A 24,374-nucleotide genomic window follows, 5' to 3' on the forward strand; every position below is an offset into this window, starting at 1 on the left:
AGCTGGAAGGTGGTGGTTTCATAAATAAATGTTTATGTGCAGGATGGGTGTCGTTCTCAGGATCTCTTAGGGAACCGGCTGGACTGTGCTTTGGCAGGACAAACACTATGGTGTGTGCTGTAGTAGTAAGGACTCTAACCCATAGATCTCCTCTCATGCTTCAGAGAGGGGAGGGGGGGGGTCGCTCTACTGCTGTGAATGTAAAGGTTATCCAATCTATACATCTCACACCTTCCCACTTAATGGATCGGCTGGGGGGGGGACTCCCAATTGATTTGATCAGAGATAGATCTTCTCTTAATTAAAGCCACGGTTGGTTGGAATTCTGCGGAAGACTGCACAATGGCTAGCTTTGGCCGTGACTCTGCTCTAAACTGAGGCATTAAAACCCCTGATTGAATAGTAAACCACCTGTGGTACTCTAGCCCCGCGCTGAATCAGTCGCTGTTTTAAAGAGAGAAGAAGCCCCTGTAGTCATCACTTCTACCATCTCCACAGCCACAATAACATCCAGCCATTTAAATCAGCTTCATTCTATATTCACTGGATGTACACAAAAAAAAACAAATCACATTTTCAAAAATAGCTCAAAGGAATTATGTCAGCCAAGAGGGACTGGGTTTTAGTAAACAGAGAAGCAATCTTTATGATTAGGACATCATGTGCCCTCAGTCAACGCATGAGGCATCCTGCTTTCTCCACATCGTAGGACATGGTTTGTTCAACATACATACCCCACAAATAGAGTCAACACACCAAAAACCTAACTTGTGATTGGATTTTAATCCGATAGCATTATTATTCCGGTCTCCCATTGGCCATTCATTACTCTCACATGGCGTCTGTGTGGGCTGTGATCACCCAATCAGCATCCAGACCGTATTCCAGAGAGCATGCTTCCGTTTGCATCCCTTAAACCCTGTGAGATCCTCTCTCTCTCCGGGCCCCACCGACGGAATGCCTAATTCCAAAGTAAACTGATTGCTCTCTCCGACAAGATTACACTGTGATGATGTTATCCAAACGAGACGGTGCTAATCCGCCATGGATGCAACCAAGGTGGGCTAGAAGGAGGATGCTAACCCCAAGATGACTGATCAGCATGTTAAGAGAAATGAGGGAGGTGGGAAAGAATAAAGAAAAAAAAACCCACAAGTGAGTTAGATTGATCGAAAGAGTGCGAGAGAGAGTTGTCGGTGTGGGGGTATGTAGAGGAAACTTAATTTGCTTCTCACCTCAGGCAACTGGGCTCTGAGACCAGTAAATATGCAAACATGGCCGAGTCTGGCCATCAATATGCACACCCTGGATGATTACTAATCTTCACTGCAGAACACCAGACAGCACTAAGGTCTGCTCAGGAGCGCCATGCACCATGCAATGTGAGGAGGAGGAAGAGGAGGGGGAGGTGGGGGGGGCTAGAGCCACTAGATCATGATCAGATCATGGGTGGTTTAGGCAACAGTTTAGGATATGCATGAGATTAGGAGTTCCATACTGCCTGGGCTCTTAGCTGCATTCAAGATTGCAACCTTTTTGCAACGTTTCAAAATATGTTGGGCTTCAAGGCCATTCTCACTGTCTTGTCTGGATTTTATTTAAGCCCTCTTCAACAATGAACTTTTACAATGAAGACAATTATCCATCTAGTGCATAGGATTCTAGAAACAGTGAGCAACAGTTACGTAAATCCAGACCTAATCACAATTGAGATGTTGTGGCCGGATTTGATAGCGAGCACGCCATGCTTGAAAAGCCACAAATGTTCCTGAGTTAAAGCAGTTCTGCATGGAAGAGTGGGACAAAATTCCTCCACACCATAACAGACTGATCAACAACTACAGGAAGCGTTTGGTTGGAGTCATTGCAGCTAAAGGTGGCACAACCAGTTATTGAGTGTAAGGGGGCACACACACGCACATTGCAGGTAGAGCTGCAGTCATTAGGTGTGTGTGAGGCTTACCCAGACAGCCAGATAAACCAGATGCCTCGGGATGGCCAGGGGTCATCTCTCTCTTTACCAGAACATGCTGTTGATGTCCTTGGTTCCCTCTCTCTCTATATCTCTCTGTAACTTACTCTCTCTCTCTCTCTCTCTCTCTCTCTCTCTCTCTCTCTCTCTCTCTCACTCTCGCTATCTTTCTCACTTTCTCTCTGCTCTCCCTCTCTCGCTTTCCATCTCCCCCCTCTCTCTAGCTCAGTGCTATACAGTCATCACACACATGCATTTGTGCTCAGTACTAAAGAACCTGTCAGTTATCAGGAAGGAAGGGAGGAGACAGGGGAGTTGTCTGTGGCCCTAGTCTTAATGCCTGAGGGGGTGCTACGTGTGGAGGATAGTTAGTGCCGGCTGTAGCTACCTCAGTTTGCAGGTGAACACTTTCTCATTTGTGAGACTTAACTGTGTTTGAATCACGGCTCCTGTGGGGAAATATGATGACTTTCTATGATAGAATGAGCAGTGATAAATGCACCAAAATATGTCATATCTGTAGTCTGAGTAACTCGGTGGTAGAACCCTGTAAAACACACACAACCTAACCTCAGTGTATGGTCTCTTTCAACATTATTGACTACTTTCCGAGGTTGGAGCATCAGAGTGAGCTGTGTTTCCTCTCTCTCTGCAGTGAGCACATACAGTTTGAGGATGTTTATCTGGCATGGTTCCTGTTGTAGAGGAGAGCCAGGCTAGTGTGTGTGTGTGTTGGGGGGGGGGCGTGTGTGTGTGTAGGTGTGTGTGTGTGTGAAGGAGATCATTAGTAAGGTAAGGGTCAGATAGCATACTCCATCTTGTCTGGATGAGATCTGTTTCCAATGTTAGCTTTTATTTTCAAGAATCGAGGTGTGTGTGTGTGTGTGTGTGTGTGCACGCTATTATGCTCTCAGTCCTGAACTGAACTATACATCTATTCACCCATCCATCTTCCCTCCTTCCTTCCCTCCTTTCATTTACTCATCTATCCATTTATCCATCTCTGGCTGGTGGCTGAAGGGCTGTGTCTCTTTGTGGCCCAGGTAATCTGGACCAATTTCCTCTGCAATTTATTTCCCAGCCACCCTGTTCAAGCAGCAGCTGCCTTCTCAAGGTAGAGCTACTCAGCTTTACCAAACCCCCCCAATCCCCATCACATTCTTTATCCCTTTCCATTGTTTTCATCTCTCTTTCTTAGCTAGTGTTTTATTCCTCCATCTCTTATATCCTCCCCCTTTTCTTCCTCTCTCCCACCCCTTTACCTCCCCCTTTTCTTCCTCTCTCCCTCCCCCTTTCCCTCCCCCTTTTCTTCCTCTCTCCCTCCCCCTTTCCCTCCCCCTTTTCTTCCTCTCTCCCACCCCTTTCCCTCTCCGTTTTCCCACTGAAGCTGTCTCTGCCTCCATCCTTTCTCTCTCTTTCCCTCCCTCCATCCTGTCATTCTCTCTCGCTGCCTGCTTCCTTTCTCTCCCTCCATTTCGCTCTCATTCCCCTGTTCTCTTTCTCCCGGTCTCCCTCCCTCCATCCTGTCGTTCTCTCTCTCTCCCTCTCTCTCCCTGCTTGGCTCCTCAGTATTCCACTGCTGTCTTGTGTGGAGTGATTTTGCCCAGACACGTCTGGCTCTGGGTAAAGTGCGGTCCCCAGAGAGCACGCTCCGCAGCCCCCAGGTCGCCGGCACCATGAATACATTATGATCCCCATTTCCATCCTGTTGCCACGGCAGCACTTTCGAAGCCGCAGGGCGATTAAGACGTACGCACACCTTCGATACCCTGCCTGATACGAGCAGAAGTTGGATGCAAATGTTTTGGCCTTTGATCAGCTTCAATCCCTAGACTGGGTCTGGGTGGTTAGGACAGGAGGAGAGGAGACAAAGAGGAAGAGTAGACGTTGTGTTCTTGTTGTCGAGTTGACTACCTGACAAACACTTACATAAAAGCACCCATACACACATAGCCTCATCTCTTATTCCTCCTCGATTTCATTCCCTGCCTGAAACCATTTCCCTCCCTTTCTGTCTATACTTCCGTTCCACCTCCTTGCCTCAAGTTCCTCCTCTTCATCAAACCCTACCTCCCCTACTCTTCAGTTCAGCTAAGGCAGAATTATACACACATGCTCTTTATTTTCTGGTCTCCAATATTTTCTTTTCCTCACAAAGGAAGCGACTCCCTTACCTTTTTTATTGTTTTCTTTTTTCCCTTGGTGGGGAGGATGGAGGGGTGATGTATAAAACATGGAGCCTCAGGTAGAGGATGTTGGGTAGGAAGCCATGTCCCCCTAAATGGCCAGCCGTGTGCATGCGCCTAACACTTCACTGAGCAATCTGTCAACATGTCAGCAACACATGTTTTGTAAAAAGCCTCTGGTGGGAGTCAGGGGACAAAATGCACTCCTGCCAGACCAGAAAGGAAATGTGCTCGTCCTCTCTCTCTCCTCTCTTGCTCTCTTGCTCTCTTGCTCTCTTGCTCTCTTGCTCTCTTGCTCTCTTGCTCTCTTGCTCTCTCTCTCTCTCTCTCTCTCTCTCTCTCTCTCTCTCTCTCTCTCTCTCTCTCTCTCTCTCTCTCTCTCTCTCTCTCTCTCTCTGCAGTGGATTTTCTATTGCTGGTGCACACGCTCCCACAGGCCCTCCCTCCCCCACATATCCACCCCCTGCCTGCACTTCAGAAATGTGAACTGGAAACCCTCAAGGGGGTTGGGGGGCGGGGAGGGGTGTTTGGGGGGGCTTCCCACCTTCCCCTCCTTTTTCAGAGCGGCTCTGAAATTGTGAAGGTATATTGTGGCAGGTCCCCAAGCGGTCTTTTCTAATACCTGAGTTTCGGGCGAAGCTGGAAATTACTGGCAGCTTCCCCAAGGGACGGCTTTATCCACACCAGGAAGGGGAGCACAACTCAGTGGGGAGGTTGCTTAATGCATGGCTGAAATAAAATCATTTCTGAGAGACAGGGGGCTGTAAAGCTAGTCTTTCTTCACCCCCACCCACCCACCCACACTCCCTCCCTCTCTTCTTTCTCTCTCTCTCTCTTCTCCCCAGTAGTGTAGTTTACTGCTCTGTGCCTTCTCTTGAAGGGTTCTAGTTTAATAAAGTTTCAGAGGCTGCTGGAGCAGACAGCTAGACAAATACCCTTGTGTGTTCTTCTTTGTCTGAGACACAGCTTTTTGTTATGTTCTTGCAAATTTGATTTCTCCCTCTGTCTTTCGTTTTCTCTCCCTCCCTCTGTCTCTTTCCCTCTCTGCATTTGTCTTCATATCCCTACTCTCCTTCTCTCACTCCCTCGATTTCTCCTTCTGTCTCTCTCTCTATCCCTCTCTCTCACTCATACACACACAAACACACACTCATATGCACACATACTCACAAACTCTCTCTCTTGTGGTTGAGTCGAGGCAGAGATGCTGAGATGCAGGCAGACTGTGCTCTGGATGGAGTGCAGATGATGGGTGCACCACACTTGTCTATTCATGGGTTGAATGTTTCGTCACAATATTGTTTTGAACATTCGTTTTGGACTGATGCTCGACTGAGCATTCTACTCAATGCTACGTCAAGGAGCGCTGATGAAGATTTCATCACAAGTGCATTACAGTGGCTTGACAATACAATGACATTTAGAAGGAGGCAAATATAACTAGTAAGAAAACCTTTTGTCGTCATTTTGATGTCGCCAGATTGACTTTAGATGCAGTATAAGGTTTGCTAGCTAGGGAAGATTGAGGGGAGGCCACCGCATTTTAGCTAGCTAACATTAGCATTGCTAGATATTTTTGACAACCTTTGCTAGCTAATGACAACATTGCCATCTGTCTAATAATGCCGACAAAGTTGTTTCCTACTAAATATTTGACCACTTTAGCAATGTCATCGTATTTCCAGGCACTATAGTGTAATTTAGACAAAACAGTAGTTAACCTCCGTCCAAAATGATTGGATGCATCAACACTTTGGGGCACCACTATGGCGCCGCCAGTAGACGGTGGCTTGAGAACGTTCAAAGCAATGGCATGACGCAACCGAGTGACGGAGGTGCAACCTATGAATTGGACAATGACCTATCTATCTATGACAACATATCCAAGCAATGCCTTTTGATTGCTTTAAAAACGTATTTAGTCTTGCTGCTGAACATGTTAACATATTATGTCATACTATGATGCACGACTATCGAGTTGTGCTATACATGTAATCAGATTTATCATCCGCTGAGGTTACAGGTAAGCTGATTTGGACTTGTCATTCGAACGTCATTGCTTGTACTTGAAGTGCCACCTTTCTCCAACGATTAGATGTTTAGTCATATGTACTCTATTTCTAATACTCTGTGAAGGTCTATATTGTTGTTTTGATAAGGAGTATTCTGCATTGTGTTGCCCGAGCAGCAAATTACCTAGGTCTAAATGTCCTATTTCATAATTATACAAGTCTGCCCTTTCCACTGGGAAGCCATGCACACTTCTATTTAATGTCTGCGGATGATTTATCTTGTCTTTGTCGTAACCTCAAAAACAACATCAAACCCCAGCTACATGCAGCCTCTCTCTTTCTTCTCTCTCCCTCTCTATCCTCCTCTCCCTCTCTCACCATCCCTACCTCCTTCTCTCCATCTCTCCACTATTGGTAAATAATTCACCCTTTTCCCTGTAACAAGCCATGGCCTTAAGAGGACAACCGTAGCATACCTGTAGCTGGGATAAACAAAGCTGCCAGTCTGCCCCCACAAGGGAAACAGAGGGATTTGGTACAGAGGAGGGGGATAAGTCATTTCCTTGTGAAAGGCTAACACCAGACTAGCTGACAGTAATTAAACCCTATAGGATCAAGGTTATCTGAGGCCTAGCAAAGCGTACACCCTGGCCGTGCTTGCAGGATGCTGTGTCCGCCAACTCGTAGAATTGCGTCTCTGCAGCTGCATATTCTGCAGAGTGAATGAAAGCCCATTCAACCAACCAACCAACCAACCTAGTTAAAGCTGCACAATGTACAGTTTGAGTTATTTTTCCATCCCTTTTGACATAATGGTGGGTGTTGCGAAAATATGAGGCAATATAGGCTTAAACCCATATATTTTCAATAATGTGAATGACCTATGGACAGTTCACTCCATTGTAATAGGAGGTAGTAGCTACCTCATTTAAATGTGTATATACCACATGCACCCCATCTTTCTATCTGAATTATAAAATAAGTTTAATACGAGTGTTCAACGACTCATATACAACCCTGTTGTTGCACTCGTAACTTAACATTTGGAGTCTCCTCCGTCTGCTCACTGGAGATTTCTCCCATGCTGTACCTGTGACTGAGTCACCTGACCCAGGCCTCAGCAGGGCGTCGAGGTGGCTTGACTCATGTTTGACAAATTACCCAGGGGGATGTGCATTCACCACCTCTTTGCCCACATTTCCTCCCTGCTGTATGCACAGTACGCAGTATTCTATTCCCCTCGCCAAGCTCCTCATTGACACAATGAAGAGTCGGCACGGCAACAGGGACACTCACCTTACTAACCCAGTGACTCACAGGAAAATACAAACTGAGGAAGGGATCCGGCACGGCTCTGACCTATCTGCTACTTCCTGTGTTTCTGTTGGTGCTGGATGTATGGTGGTGAAGTGACGACCCAGCATGGATCCTGTGACCAGTAGGAGAGGCTTCTTCTGTGTGTTGGCATGATGGGTACTACAGTGGTAATCTCATTCTTTCTACTTTATAGCTCTCTACCTCTATCTCTATATTGCTATCTCTTGATAACTCGAGTGTAGCATTTGTAGCATTTCGCTACACTCGCATTAACATCTGCTAACCATGTGTATGTGACAAATACAATTTGATTTGATTTGATTTCTCTCTTTGTCTTGGTCTCTCTCTCTCTCTGTCACTCTATCTTTCTCTTATTATCTCTTACTTATTTGCATGCTAAATCTAATTAAACGTCACTTATTTTTTACAAGGTAAAATAAATATGCATTGGGGCATGACTGTGCCTTAAACAGGCAAACCACGGTAATCACATTGTGTATGTATACTACAGTAGACTACTATTAAAATAGTTTGTACTAGAGCCAGATAAGTGCTAGTGTTGTTCTTTGATGTTAATAGCCTGGTGTAGAAAAAAGGAATTAGCTGATATGGATGTAGCTGTCAGTGATAACTGATATTGGGGGACTATACACTCATTCCCTGGAATGATGATCCTTGAAATGGCTTCATCAGGCTAAGCTGCTCATTGGTGATGGACGTGAGATTATGGACTGACTCCACGCCATAACGAAACACTGCTATACTGTCAGCAAGTTGGATAAAATGAATATTATCTCGCAGACTGTGCTACTCCATTTAGCCTACTGATCATATAGTAGCCCCACCCAGAACTTCAGATTGTAGTAAATATGTGCTACTATGCTAGTGACATCTGTGTGATCTTCCTTCAGATCCTAATTCCGTATTGCATGGGTGATGATAATTCACCCGGGGGCGTTGTTTGGCAGTCAAACTGAGTTCCTCTCTGGAGAACAGACAAAATATTGTCTCGCAGGTGGTGGAGATGGGAGAGAGCTTATGTTAAGTAAATAAGAATCTGTGAGAGAGGGACCCAGAAGTGGGGCATAATGGGTAAGGATAGAGGACCACAGTTGTTTGGCTGGAATGCTGATGATTCAGACCCAGAGACCCTGGAATCTTACAAAAGAAAAGTGTCCAACAACTACGCAGGTAGCCATGTAATCTTTTCAGCATAGGCTACACCAGGTCAAGATAACTGTTTTCGTCCAGCTGATGAATAGATAAACAGGAATAAATCAATGCGTAGTGATGGATGAATAAATAAAATGCCCTGTAGTCATTTGTCTGATGTGATTCAGGCCTAACACACACTCACACACCAACACACCAAGAGTTAGAGGAGAAGGAGGCGTTGTAATCTTCCACAGTGATCTGTCCGTAAAATACACAACAACGTTCTTCGAGCACTTTGTCATTGTGATGCGATGAGTTGCCTGAATACCAGCAGAAAGAAAACAATAGGAGGGAAAACAAAGCCAACCCGCCTAAATGTGTCTGCCATTTGACGACTCCATACTGTTCACATTGCATGGGACTCCTGGCACGGTTCCTCGGTCGGGGAGCGGGGAGAGAGACAGAGAGAGAGAGGGAAGTGTTGGTCAGGAGCCTGGCCCATCCTCTGGAGACCTTCCTCGCTTCCTGCCTCTCTGTTGTAATATGGACCGTTTGAGACTACCGACCAGGTTTAACGACAGCCCAGAAATCCGCTTTAGGAACACAAACGTAAAAACTGAGCCGACCCACCATTAGCGATCAGTAAAAAAATATAATTAGGGGGACTGTGATAATTGTGTCAGGGGGGAGATAGATCTGATGAGTTAGTGAGGGGAGAAGAAGCAGGAAAATCTTGCCATTGTGATCGTGGCGGCTTTGTTACTTTTTGGTGTTGATTTAGTTTCTCCCATTGATCCACCCATCCATCTGTCATTTTCTCCTTCGCTCCTTCCTTCTCTCTCTTCCTTGGATTGGGAGGGGAGAGGCGCCTGCTGGCTTTGGAGGAGCAGGGATGAAGATGTTTATTCATCTGGAGGGTATTAGAGCCATGATTAACGAGAAGAGGAGGAGAGGAGAGGAGGACGGCGACGTCTGCAGCCTTTGCTCAGAAACCAGCTACTCAGATGGATCCTGGCACAGATGCCAAAGAAACAGAAAAAAAAGACAATACAAAAATAACACAGCTAAAAACATTATATCAGCTAGGGAAGGGGTTGGAGTTTACCTGGATCTCTCTATCTCTCTTTCACTCTCTCTCTCTCTGCCTGTCCTCTCATCTAATTATTAATGAATGCGGTTTCTGTTGAACCTCGGAGAAGTGTCAGTGCTCCAGTGATCTGAGTTTTAGGAAATCTTGACATTTAAGACAGGGATGCATAAAAATACATGGGCTGTTTGCTTGGTTTGCTTGTTTTCCTCCCTCCCCCCCTCTATCCCTCCATCCCTCTATCCCTCTATCCCTCCATCCCCCTCTCTTCTCCTCAGTGGTGCATGTTTTCCACTCCCTCCTGGACTGTCTGGAGTTGTTATACCACTGACAAGACCACATGGCATTGACGAGATATCAAACGGAGAGCCAGAGTGGATTAATCAGGGGAAGGCAGGGTCAGGGCTTAGAGGTCAAGGTTCAGGGTGTTCTGGTGCGTGCATTCTAAGACTAGTAGGCTACCTAGCATCTGTCTAGCTGTCTGTTGTTAGCCTCTCCTCGGTTCCATGCTTGATCTGGCTCAGTACTGTAGCTAGCTCAGTGCCCAGAGACACCGGAGGTCTTTGAAACAGACGATTGTCTAAACATCAGCCGTGTTCTCAGTGGTAGGAGGTTGAAAGGTTCACTGACCTCTGCTTTCCCCTGAACGGAACATGCTGCTGAGAGGTAGATTACTCAAGTGCTTCAAGAAGTAAACATCCACACATTTTTCCATAGATTCATTTTTTTTGATTAGGGTGTCTAATTCTTCAAATTGTATAATTAGGCTGAGTGGGTAACCATGACAGTATGCATATGAAAATATGATTTATTTTGCACTTTGAGTCCAGCACTTGGTTCATAAGTAATAGATAGCACCTCTAGGAAGTTGCTGAGCCAACCCGATTTTAATGAAGCAGCAAACCATTGAGTAACAGCATATTTCCATGGCTGTATATATTTATTTTAAAAAGTTTTATCACATAAATCACGTTCTCTGTGAGTAAATTAACAGGGAAAATAAAACACTACTGTCCATGTAAATTTCCCGTCTGTGATGTGTGGAAGAAGTTGAAACCAGGTGTAAGAGGATGGTAGAACATAGCGGAATGCTGTGTTTCTCCAGCTGGCTAGTTGTCCACTGGGTCTCCAGCCTGCCTGCCTACCTGCTACCTGCCTTCCTGCCTGCCTAGCCTGACTGCCTACCTGCTACCTGCCTTCCTGCCTGCCTTGCCTGACTGCCTATCTGCTACCTGCCTTCCTGCCTGCCTGCCAAGCCTGCCTGCCTACATGCTACCTGCCTTCATGCCTGCCTAGCCTGACTGCCTACCTGCTACCTGCCTTCCTGCCTGCCTTGCCTGACTGCCTATCTGCTACCTGCCTTCCTGCCTGCCTGCCTAGCCTGCCTGCCTACATGCTACCTGCCTTCCTTCCTTCCTGCCTGCCTAGCCTGACTGCCTACCTGCTACCTGCCTTCCTGCCTGCCTAGCCTGCCTGCCTACATGCTACCTGCCTTCCTTCCTGCCTGCCTGCCTGACTTCCTACCTGCTACCTGCCTTCCTGCCTGCCTAGCCTGACTGCCTACCTGCTACCTGCCTTCCTGCCTGCCTAGCCTGACTGCCTACCTGCTACCTGCCTTCCTGCCTGCCTAGCCTGCCTGCCTACATGCTACCTGCCTTCCTTCCTGCCTGCCTAGCCTGACTTCCTTTCTGCTACCTGCCTTCCTGCCTGCCTAGCCTGACTGCCTACATGCTACCTGCCTTCCTGCCTACCTAGCCTGCCGCATTGGTGAGGGAAAGTGGCCAGTACACACTGCCCCCTGTAGTACCCAGATACAACCCAGCACTCTCCCCCTCACTCCCTCAGAGCCAGTGCAGTGAGGCAGGAGTGATGGGCCGTGCTGGAGGACAGATTGTCACCCCTCCTCCCCCTGCATCCCCCCCCTTCTCCCCCCTGGGAGGCCCACGGGAGCTGGTGGTCCGGCCAAGGCTTGGAGCGGGGCAGAGCCTCCTTCCTGTTAGTGTGTTCTCTTCTCTCCTGCAGTAACTGCCATGGTCAACTATCTGTTCTTCCTCTAGCTTCCATCAGCAGCCTTGAGTTGAACAACACCCACAAGCACACTCCTATACTGTTAAGTTAGGGAACAATGCTTTATGGCGGGGCTGATCTTGTAACAGTGAATAGCTGGGGTGAGGAAAATGACCAGATCGCACCATTCTTGGTGGCCACAGTGTGTCTTCTCTGGCATGGTTTCATCATTGACTCCAGGAGAACACTAAGGTTCATCTTCATGATGATATTGTACATGGGGCTATAAGAGACACATCATATGCATCTTGCTCTCATGTCCCTTTACCATGATCTGTCACATTATTTTATGATAGAAAAATATGTTCAGTGGTTTCTGCTCTCACACGTCTCGTCTGTCTTCAAGACGTCAGAACAGTGGGATCAAGACCCATGATAAGTAATTGAATCCCTCTCCTCCTCTCCTCGCTCTGTCTCACTCTCCCCTTCCATGTCCTCATGGAAAGAAAAAGGCCCCAGCTCGTAAAAGATGACTGGCCGCCCTACTTTCCCTCCGCTGGCCCTCCATTTGTCTATGTTTCCTGGGACGCCACTGGGGCACTGTGATTTCTGGGACAGTGACCAAGTGCTACTCTCTGTGCTGGGGGACATGGGTAATGTGGACAAAGTAGTTGACAGTTTTCTGCTTCCCCGTGGTTGGGGCAGACAGAGCCGTGAAGGCCGGTATAATGGACCCCAGGCCACTGAGACAGCTAGGCAGCAGTTTAATGTTCCAGCTTCTAGTGTCAGGCCCTGTGTAAAAGCCTCCCCTTGACTGCCATTTTGGTGTGTGTGTGTTGTGTTGTGACAAGGCGTGTCATTGTGAGCATGACGTGACAGGAAGAGACACGTTGCTAAGGTGCCACTGAAACCCTGGGAAGTGCATCCCTCTATCATTCTCGACCCCTCCCTCCTCTCTCCCTCTCTCTCTCTCTGTCCTCCAGTAATGCACCCATCCCTCTCTCCCTCCTGCCCCTCTTTTTTCCTCCTTTAGTAGTGTTGCTGTAGTCCCCTCTTCCCTCTCTTCCTGTAGCATGTCCGATTTGATTGTTCTTTGGCAGGGGGAAAGCAGGGCCTGACATTTCTCACTGATGTTTTAAAAACATATTGTTTGCTAAGAGAGAGTGGGAGAGGGAGCGCAAGATAGGGAAAGAGGGAGAGAGAGAGGGAGGAGAGAGAGGGGGTGAGAGAGAGATGGAGAACTAAAGAAAGAGATGGTGGGAAGGCAAGGGCATGCAAGGCTTGGCATTAAAACCATCTCCTATGGGCAAGAGAGGACACTCAATATTCTAGTTCTACTTGTGTATGTATGTATGTATGTGTGTGTGTGCGCATGTGTGTGTGTTTATGTTTGTGTGTAGTGTCAGTGGTAGTATGTGTGAGACTGGTGCAATAAGCCATGTATGGCTACCTGGCACTTCTCTTTGAGTGCTGCTGAGAATGTTCAGCACTCCATTTGGACTGGATGTGATTTCTTTTTAACCAGGGCTGTCGCAGTGTAGCAGTGGCACTGTATGTAAAAGCCTTGGGGCTGGGCTCGCTCCAATAGCTCTGTGTGGGGTCCTGAGTCGGCTCAATGATCCAGTCATCTGAGGCGAACTGGAATTAGCCTGAAAATTGAAACCATTGAAACCTCTTTTTTTCATGTGAGGGAGACGGGAGTCTCTTTAGCTAGCTAAGCTGAAGCCTCTCGCAGCTTTCTAGCCTCCGCTTATTAGATCTTAAGTGGTTGTGTCACATAAAGCACTGAAGATGATATTGTGTTGTTCAAACATGATATCATGTTTGATATGCGCTTCAGAATGTGCTTTGAGATGACACATCAACAATGACACATTAACAGTCTCGAGGGGATTGTCAGACTACTTTTACCAGTAGCCATAAAGGATGCCTTGTTCTTCTTCTTTCTGAATATGAAGTAGGGTCATAGCGTTATATCAGACGCTTTGGCAGTTCTTTGTTTATTCAATGAATCGCCAATCCTTGCTGTGCGGATCACAAAGACACGCAAACTTGTGCACTCACACTCAAGCACACATGCACGACCACGCACACATACACTCACACTCAAGCACACACGCACGACCACGCACACATACACTCACACTCAAGCACACACGCGCGACCACGCACACATACACTCGCGCTCAAGCACACACATACACTCACACTCAAGCACACACACACGACCACGCACACATACACTCACACTCAAGCACACACGCGCGACCACGCACACATACACTCGCGCTCAAGCACACACATACACTCACACTGAAGCACACACGCACGACCACGCACACATACACTCACACTCAAGCACACACGCGCGACCACGCACACATACACTCGCGCTCAAGCACACACATACACCACACTCAAGCACACATACACTCACACTCAAGCACACACGCGCGACCACGCACACATACACTCGCGCTCAAGCACACACATACACTCACACTGAAGCACACACGCACGACCACGCACACATACACTCACACTCAAGCACACACGCACGACCACGCACACATACACTCACACTCAAGCACACACATACACTCACACTCAAGCACACACACACGACCACGCACACATGCACTCACACTCAAGCACACACACACGACCACGCACACATACACTCGCGCACCCTCACTTGTGTACGTGCGCACTGATACAGTTCCTAGGAGAATCCCTATAAAGATTTCTGGTATGATATCAAGTTGTTTTTTTGATTTGGGAAAGGTGCATTGACGGTTCTCTCTATTATAAGAATATGCAGTGTGGGAGAAGCTTCCAATTACTTCACAGTGGAAGAAGTTAAGCTGCACTAATGGTACCCTTAAGGAAAATATAGTTGACTTAAATGAAGTTACTTTGAAAAAGTAGTTCACTTCATCCGAACTACTTAAAACTATCTGAATCTGAAATGTTGTAGAATACAAAATTGCAAGAACAGACCACTCTGGAGTCAGATGTTAACACAATGTGTAATTTAGCCAAATTTAAATTAAACACAACATGTGAGAATTAGGCATACAAAATGTGAATCGAGTGAGAATTAGGCAGGTCACTCATATTTGATCTTATTTTAGCCAAAAACAATAGTGTGTAGTTCCAAAAGGTAGCTACACCATGACATGATAAAACAGTAATTATTAACTACTGAACCACTACAGAGATGTGAATTTTGTTCCACTACCACCAAGCTACTACCAAACTTAATTAAATTACTAGTTGAACTAAATGTAGTTCATTACTCCCCAACACTGAGAATATGGAACAGGTGTTTGACAAAAGTCTAGCGGTATAATTGACAGAAGATCTCCTAAAGCCTTTGTCTGATAAGGAAGTGGATTTGGATAAAAGTCGCCTGTCTCTGGAATAAGAGACAAGGTGCTCTAGCTACCCCTGTTTAGTTCTGTCAGGTAGAGATAAGACTCCTTGAACTGCTCCCAGGAACCCAGACAGGAAGCCACAGGTGCCAACAGTGAGTCATTCCCTAAGCATGGCCCTTAAAAGCTTAATGCTGTCTGTGCGTTATGACTGGATAAAAAAACAATCACTAGCAGCTTGTCGTCAGTCGTTAAAGTTGATGTCCATAGCGGTGATTTAGGGGTAGAGGCCATAGACTGACACAGAGGCCTGTCTGGTCTAATTTATCATGCTACGCAAGCTGGGAGGGGAAACATGCTTTCACCTCTTCTGTCAAATTGTCCTAGTTCTGATGACAGGGCAGAGGGAGGTGGAGTTACACAGTCCTGCACTATAGAAGTATAGAATATGAGAAGCTTGAACATATTCATATTCTCACCCACCTAAACCATAATGACCACACCTGTGACTTCACTGCATTCCTGCTCATTTCTCAACATGTTTTATAGTGAAGACATGAGGAAGAATGGGGCCACAGAAACAAACCAATTTCAACTAACAGATACTGTACTGTAGCTATATTTTTGCACTAAACGCTTGAAGTGAATCGCATGTCAGCTTACGGGTCGTTAAGAGCAGTGTCTGTGTGTGTGTGCAGGAGCAGTAATGGCAGCAGGTCCCTGGCTGAAGGGCCTATTTGAACAGCCATATTTACTCAGTGAGAGAGAGCTAAAAATGAACATGGAAGAGAGGTGGCACACAGAGAGAGTGTAGACTGGCTTGGAAGCTCAGGGTGATTGTGTATGTGCATGTGTGTGTGTGTGTGTGTGCGCGCGCGCACACGCGCGTGTGTTCGTTTGTCAGTGACTGTGTTTGTGGTGGGTAGTTTTGTTAGGTTGTGATTATTGTTATATATATTTTTTATTTTACCTTTATTTTACTAGGCAAGTCAGTTTACAATGACGGCCTATCAAAAGGCAAAAATGTCTACAGCTGGGATTAATAATGAAAAATACATTTAAAATCTAGGACAAAACACACATCACGACAAGAGAGACACCACAACACTACATAAAGAGAGAACCAAAGACAACAACATAGCATGGCAGCAACACATGACAACTAATAGAGGAAGGACCAAAAACAAACAAAATAAAACTATTGTAAAATAGATTGTCTCTGTAAAATGTATATAAGATGTATAAACTGAAGGTAGAAACCTAAGTGTTATTGTTTATTAGTTCACTCCAATTGGGGGAAGGGTGGTAGGGTTTGCGGGGAATAATAAAGTTATATTATTTTAAAAAGTATGTCTATATAGGTATGTGTATGTATATATGTGTATATGTATGCATGCGTGTATGTATATGGATATATATATTTACCCCAAAAATATACAGGGGATTGGAAATGATGCAGACAATTACATTGATGGAAGCAACATTCTTTCTGCAAGATTAAGCTGATCCACCCTTAAAAAATAAATAAATAAATAAAATGTAAAAAAACACATGACAGCACAGCATGGTAGCAACACAACATGACAACAACATGGTAGCAACATTACATGACAACAACATGGTAGCAACATAACATGACAACAACATGGTAGCAACATTACATGACAACAACATAATATAATAATAATATATGCCATTTAGCAGACGCTTTTATCCAAAGCGACTTACAGTCATGTGTGCATACATTCTACGTATGGGTGGTCCCGGGAATCGAACCCACTACCCTGGCGTTACAAGCGCCATGCTCTACCAACTGAGCTACAGAAGGACCATTAAAATACAACATGGTGTCAATGGACCTACAACTATTAAAATACAACATGGTGTCAATACAACATGGTGTCAATGGACCCACACCTATTAAAATACAACATGGTGTCAATGGACCTACAACCAGTACAATACAACATGGTGTCAATGGACCTACAACCAATACAACGCAACATGGTGTCAATGGACCTACAACCAGTACAATACAACATGGTGTCAATGGACCTACAACTATTAAAATACAACATGGTGTCAATGGACCTACAACCAATACAACGCAACATGGTGTCAATGGACCTACAACCAGTACAATACAACATGATGTTAATGGACCTACAACTATTAAAATACAACATGGTGTCAATGGACCTACAACTATTAAAATACAACATGGTGTCAATGGACCCACACCTATTAAAATACAACATGGTGTCAATGGACCTACAACCAGTACAATACAACATGGTGTCAATGGACCTACAACTATTAAAATACAGCATGGTGTCAATGGACCTACAACCAGTACAATACAACATGGTGTCAATGGACCTACAACTATTAAAATACAACATGGTGTCAATGGACCTACAACTATTAAAATACAGCATGGTGTCAATGGACCTACAACTATTAAAATACAACATGGTGTCAATGGACCTACAACTATTCAAATACAACATGGTGTCAATGGACCTACAACTATTAAAATACAGCATGGTGTCAATGGACCTACAACCAGTACAATACAACATGGTGTCAATGGACCTACAACTATTAAAATACAACATGGTGTCAATGGACCTACAACTATTAAAATACAACATGGTGTCAATGGACCCACACCTATTAAAATACAACATGGTGTCAATGGACCTACAACCAGTACAATACAACATGGTGTCAATGGACCTACAACTATTAAAATACAGCATGGTGTCAATGGACCTACAACCAGTACAATACAACATGGTGTCAATGGACCTACAACTATTAAAATACAACATGGTGTCAATGGACCTACAACTATTAAAATACAGCATGGTGTCAATGGACCTACAACTATTAAAATACAACATGGTGTCAATGGACCTACAACTATTAAAATACAACATGGTGTCAATGGACCTACAACTATTAAAATACAGCATGGTGTCAATGGACCTACAACCAGTACAATACAACATGGTGTCAATGGACCTACAACTATTAAAATACAACATGGTGTCAATGGACCTACAACTATTAAAATACAGCATGGTGTCAATGGACCTACAACTATTAAAATACAGCATGGTGTCAATGGACCTACACCTATTAAAATACAGCATGGTGTCAATGGACCTACAACTATTAAAATACAGCATGGTGTCAATGGACCTACAACTATTAAAATACAGCATGGTGTCAATGGACCTACAACTATTAAAATACAACATGGTGTCAATGGACCTACAACTATTAAAATACAACATGGTGTCAATGGACCTACAACTATTAAAATACAGCATGGTGTCAATGGACCTACAACCAGTACAATACAACATGGTGTCAATGGACCTACAACTATTAAAATACAACATGGTGTCAATGGACCTACAACTATTAAAATACAACATGGTGTCAATGGACCTACAACCAATACAACGCAACATGGTGTCAATGGACCTACAACCAGTACAATACAACATGATGTTAATGGACCTACAACTATTAAAATACAACATGGTGTCAATGGACCTACAACTATTCAAATACAACATGGTGTCAATGGACCTACAACTATTAAAATACAACATGGTGTCAATGGACCTACAACTATTAAAATACAACATGGTGTCAATGGACCTACACCTATTAAAATACAACATGGTGTCAATGGACCTACAACCAGTACAATACAACATGGTGTCAATGGACCTACAACTATTAAAATACAGCATGGTGTCAATGGACCTACAACCAGTACAATACAACATGGTGTCAATGGACCTACAACTATTAAAATACAACATGGTGTCAATGGACCTACAACTATTAAAATACAGCATGGTGTCAATGGACCTACAACTATTAAAATACAACATGGTGTCAATGGACCTACAACTATTAAAATACAACATGGTGTCAATGGACCTACAACTATTAAAATACAGCATGGTGTCAATGGACCTACAACCAGTACAATACAACATGGTGTCAATGGACCTACAACTATTAAAATACAACATGGTGTCAATGGACCTACAACTATTAAAATACAGCATGGTGTCAATGGACCTACAACTATTAAAATACAGCATGGTGTCAATGGACCTACACCTATTAAAATACAGCATGGTGTCAATGGACCTACAACTATTAAAATACAGCATGGTGTCAATGGACCTACAACTATTAAAATACAGCATGGTGTCAATGGACCTACACCTATTAAAATACAGCATGGTGTCAATGGACCTACAACCAATACAACATGTTGAACATGGTACTGCAGTGGACACAGCATGGCATTAATGTCTTTCTGTGATGAAAAACATACTCTGTTCCACTGTATGCGTGTATACTGCTATTTTCCAATATCCACAGAAGCATAGGTTCACTCTTAGAATAAAACAATGTATTATGCACACATTCAAAGTGGTATGCTGGTATGGACAGTGAAACAAAGCCACTATTCAAGTAACACCAAAATATATTACATTCCAACTTCAACAATACAACCACTCACCTCAATAACACCACACTATCAGCCATAAAAGCACCAATGGTAATGTCTGTAATGAAAGAACATGGTAGCAACACAACATGACAACAACATGGTAGCAACATAACATGACAACAACATGGTAGCAACATTACATGACAACAACATGGTAGCAACATAACATGGCTGCAGCACAACATAGTAGCATCACAAAACAGGGTACAAACATTATTGGGCACAGACAGCAGCACAAAGGAGAAGAAGGTAGACACAACAATACATCACACGAAGCAGACACAACTGTCAGTAAGAGTGTCCATGATTGAGTCTTTGACTGAAGAGATGGAGATAAAACTGTCCATTTGGAGTGTTTTTTGCAGCTTGTTCCAGTCGCTAGCTGCAGCGAACTGAAAGAAGAGCGACCCAGGGATGTGTGTGCTTAGGGGTCCTTTACAAGAATGTGACTGGCAGAATGGGTGTTGTATGTGGAGGGTGAGGGCTGCAGTAGGTATCTCAGATAGGGGGGAGTGAGTCCTAAGAGGGTTTTTTAAATAAGCATCAAACAGTGGGTCTTGCGACGGGTATACAGAGATGACCAGTTTACAGAGGAGTATAGAGTGAAGTTATGTGTCCTATAAGGAGCATTGGTGGTAAATCTGATTGCCGAATAGTAAAGAACATCTAGCCGTCCGAGAGCACCCTTACTTGCTAATCTATAAATGACATCTCCATAATCTAGCATGGGTAGGATGGTCATCTGAATCAGGGTTAGTTTGGCAGCTGGGGTGAAAGAAGAGCGATTACAATAGAGGAAACCAAGTCTAGATTTAACTTTAGCCTGCAGCTTTGATAAGTGCTGAGAGAAGGATAGTGTACCGTCTAGCCATACACCCAAGTACTTGTTTGAGGTGACTACCTCAAGTTCTAAACCCTCAGAGGTAGTAATCACACCTGTGGGGAGAGGAGCATTCTTCTTACCAAACCACAGGAGGTGTTCCGAACAAGGTTAAGCAAAGAGAAAGCTTGTTGGACACTAAAAAAGCTTTGTTGTAGAGCTTTTAACACAAAATCTGGGGAGGGGCCAGCTGAGTATAAGACTGTATCATCTGCATATACATTGATGAGAGAGCCTCCTACTGCCTGAGCTATGTTGTTGATGTCAATTGAGAAGAATGTGGGGCCTAAGATCGAGCCTTGGGGTACTCCCTTGGTGACAGGCAGTGGCTGAGACAGCAGATGTTCTGACTTTATACACTGCAGTCTTTGAAAGAGGTAGTTAGCAAACCTTGCCAAAGTCCCCTCAGAGACACCAATACTCCTTAGCCGGGCCACAATAATGGAATGGTCTACTGTATCAAAAGCTTTGTCCAGGTCAATAAAAATAGCAGCACAACATTGCTTAGAATCAAGGGTAATGGTGACATAATTTAGGACCTTTAAGGTTGCAGTGACACATCCATAACCTGAGCAGAAACCAGATTGCATACCAGAGAGAATACTATAGACATCAAGAAAGCCAGTCAGTTGATTATTAAGTATTTCCAACACCTTGATGAACAGGGCAAAATAGAAATTGGCCTATAAAAGTTTGGATCAGCTTGATCTCCCCCTTTAAATAAAGGATGCACCGTAGCTGCCGTCCAAGCAATGGGAACCTCCCCAGAGAGGAGAGACAGTTTAAAAAGGTCAGAGATCGACTTGGCAATGATAGGGGCAGCAACCTTAAAGAAGAAAGGGTGTAAACCATCTGACCCAGCTGTTTTTTTGGGTCAAGTTTAAGGAGCTCATTTAGCACCCCAGTGACCGCCTGCAGGGAGAAACTTTGTAGTGGGGCAGGGGGAAAAGAGGGAGGAGCATCGTGGGCTTGTCGTATTGGAAAGGGTGGGAGATGAGGAAATGTTGGATGAGCAAGGAGGCATGGCTGAGTCAAATAGGAATCCTGAGTTAATGAAATGGTGATTACAGAGCTCAGCCATGTGCTCCTTGTCAGTAACAACCATATCATCAACATTAAGGGACATGGGCAGCTGTGAGGAGGAGGGTTTATTCTCCAGGTCTTTAACCATATTCCAGAACTTCTTGGGGTTAGACCCACAGAGAGAGAACTGCTCCTTAAATTAACTAACTTTAGCCTTCCGAATAGTCTGAGTGCACTTATTTCTCATTTGCCTGAACGAGAGCCAGTAAGCCTGAGTATGCATGTGCCGAGCCTTTCACCAAATTGAATTCTTGAGGTGGAGTAACTCTGACAGATCACAGTCGAACCAGGGGCTGAACCTGTTTTTAATTCTCATTTTCTTTATGGGGGCATGTTTGTTAACAATACCACTGACAATATGAAAAAATAAGGTCCAAGCGTCTTCGACAGAGAAGATCAAGATGATTCTATACCAATTTACAGAGTCCAAGTCATGAAGGATGGCTTGCTCATTAAAGTTTTTTAGCAAGCGTCTGTGACAAATCAGGACAAGTCGTTTCACTGAGCAGCCATTACGAACACAGGCTGTAAAACAGTGATCACTAAGGTCATTACAGAAAACACCAGACTGATACCTATCAGGATTATTTGTGAGGATAACATCAAGGAGAGTAGCCTTTTCTGGGTGTTTGGAGTCATACCTTGTTGGATAATAATCTGAGAAAGATTTAGGGAGTCCCATTGCTTTAGGACTTGATCAGGTGGTTTAAGCTCGTCCCAGTTTAGGTCACCTAACAGGACAAATTTAGACTTAGTGTAAGAGGCCAGGAGAGAGCTTAGGGCAGGTAGGGTACAGGCTGGTGCTGATGATGGATGATATCATCCAGCAACAGTCAACAAATCAAATCACATACACATGGTTATCATATGTTATTACGAGTGTAGCGAAATGCATGCGCTTCTAGTTCCGACAGGGCAGCAGTATCTAACAGGTAATATAATAATCTACATTTATGGCTGAGTAATGACAAAGCGGCAAAAAGCTATTTGAAGTTTAATGCTTAAAACCAGCAAATCAAATTGTTTGGGAACAGACTTGGTGGAGACAACTGAGCACTGAAGGTGTTCCTTGGTAAAGATTTCCACTCTCCCACCTTTAGAAGATCTGTCTTGCCGAAAAATGTTATAACCAGAAAGGTTAACATCAGTGTTCAAAACACTCTTTCTTAACCACGTCTCAGTAATGATCAACACATCTGGATTGGAGCTGTGAACCCACACTTTCAATTGATCCATTTTAGTGTTAAAGTGCAAAAAAAAAGAAGGCTTTTACAAGAGCAGAAATCAGTGACGCAGATATCAGAGCAGAATTGGGGCTAGCAACAGTAGATGGGCCAGGGTGTACATGCACATTAATACAATCAGGGCACGGCAGAGGACAGGGAGAGCTCTGCAGTGTTGATTTATGACATCTAATGCACATTTATGACAAATGTGCATTAGATGGCAACGTTGTACTACAATTTCATCAGGGTTGTGTGTTTCACTGAAGCCTCGATAAAGGTTAGAAGTTATAGTAGTTATACATTTAAGTGAAATCTGATATGCCAAGATTATTTTGTAATAAGTAGTGAACAGAGCCCAAAAATATATACATTTAAGTGAAATCTGATATGCCAAGATTATTTTGTAATAAGTAGTGAACAGAGCCCAAAAATATTTTGTTTTTAAGTGCCACCATTCCCTGTGGACCTCCAACTCAGAACAAACCAAGAAAGATAACATATTTAAATGTAGCTTTAAAAAACTATATTTGTAATGCACCAGTCTTAGCTAGAGAACGAGCACACTCTTACTTAACAGATGTCAAATGAGTTTCCAGCTGTCCCCTGTATCAGCCCCGTAACCAAGTTGTTTTGTTCTATGTAGCAGACATTTAAAGGAAAGAGAGAGAGAGAGAGAGAGAGGTGGAGAGAGAAAGAGAGTCCAGAGTAAGAGAGAGAGAGAGAGCCCAGAGAGAAAGCGAGAGAGGAAAGTGCCCAGAGAGAGCGAGAGGGAGAGCACATTTCTTTCTGGTCTGGCAGGAGTGCATTTTGAGAGAGAGAGAGAGAGAGAGAGAGAGAGGGGAAAGAACCCAGAGAGAGACCATAAAGAGAGAGAGAGATTAAAGACTCCAGGACCCAGAGAGAGAGAGAGAGGGAGGAGCAAGGGAGAGGGACCTAAGATGGAGGTCTTCCTCCCAGGATGTGACAGGCTGTTGGCTGGAGGATGCTCAGGAAGGCCTTGGCAGGCCAACAAAGACAGCCCTTCAGCTCCAGGGTGTACTTTTTCAGGCCTCAGAATACCCTTTGGCAGCGGCGCAGAGAGCTCTGGCGTGCACAGGCCCCAGAGACGGACGGACGGGGAAGTATAGGCCTGCTCGCCTCGCTTTTATTTACTCAGGCTGATGAGACCTGGGCATTTCTTGTCTGGGTGAAGTAGGGAAAAAACAGAGCCTCTCTCTCTCTCTTTCCTCTTACGTCTCCTGGGGTTGAACAGTACTTTCCATCTGCCGTTGTTCACACACTTGTCTTGGCTGTGTGTGTGGGTGTGTGTTGGGGAGGGGGTTGTGTGTGTGTGGGTTACCTGAGCTCTTGTCCTCAAGTGCTACCACCATGGTGATATGAAAAACATATAAAATATGCCTTGGTGGTGATAGGGGCAGCAAAACATATAAAATATGCCTTGGTGATGATAGGGGCAGCAAAACATATAAAATATGCCTTGGTGATGATAGGGGCAGCAAAACATAAAATATGCCTTGGTGATGATA

General features: G+C 44.6%; 1 protein-coding gene across 9 annotated transcripts in view; it reads left to right on the forward strand.

The window, feature by feature from the left end:
* Positions 1-24,374, forward strand: part of LOC118402020 (zinc finger protein 521-like) — a 172,175-nt gene that overhangs the window by 49,217 nt on the left and 98,584 nt on the right. The window lies entirely within an intron of this gene.

This window comes from Oncorhynchus keta, chromosome 23 (assembly GCF_023373465.1).
Source record: "Oncorhynchus keta strain PuntledgeMale-10-30-2019 chromosome 23, Oket_V2, whole genome shotgun sequence".
NCBI classification, from domain to species: Eukaryota; Metazoa; Chordata; class Actinopteri; order Salmoniformes; family Salmonidae; genus Oncorhynchus; species Oncorhynchus keta.